Genomic DNA, 576 nt, shown 5'->3' with positions numbered 1-576 from the left:
ATCAGGATAATTAGCATACTCATCATTGCAATCAACCCAGTTTTTAATTCATTGCTATATTATATGAGAGAGTTAGGACAATGGCTTAAATGGAATGGCAATGCTTTGTTGATTGCTACAGGAACAGTTGAAGCGGAATGGAAAGTTAGTCATGCAAATCCCCTAATTGGGGGTCCATTCTAACCCTCAGAATCAGCCATGGTAATGCTTATCTTATCACTAGCTTATTAGAACCAAGACTCACTTCAAATAATTAAGAATGTGTAACTATATATGTAGTTTTGCCATATAAAAATTTTATGTATTTATGTTCTTTTTAACATGTGAACTTATCATTGTGGGCTAAATTAATAATTTTCCGTAAATGTAACTAAATGGTAAAAACCATATTTCCTCATTATCTGTCTTTATTAAGTCAAACTGAACATCGATTTTTAAGATTATATATTTATGGGCCAGCCTGGTGGCACACTGGAGAGTGCGCTGCTTGGGAGTGTAGCGGCGCTCCCGCCGACGGTTTGGATCCCATGTGGAGACCGGTTCCTGCTCACTGGCTGAGCATGGTGCGGGCGCAAC

This window comes from Galeopterus variegatus, unplaced genomic scaffold (assembly GCF_000696425.1).
Source record: "Galeopterus variegatus unplaced genomic scaffold, G_variegatus-3.0.2 Scaffold4440, whole genome shotgun sequence".
Lineage (NCBI taxonomy): Eukaryota > Metazoa > Chordata > Mammalia > Dermoptera > Cynocephalidae > Galeopterus > Galeopterus variegatus.
The sequence above is the reverse complement of the archived record's forward strand: the minus strand, read 5'-3'. Positions refer to the sequence as shown.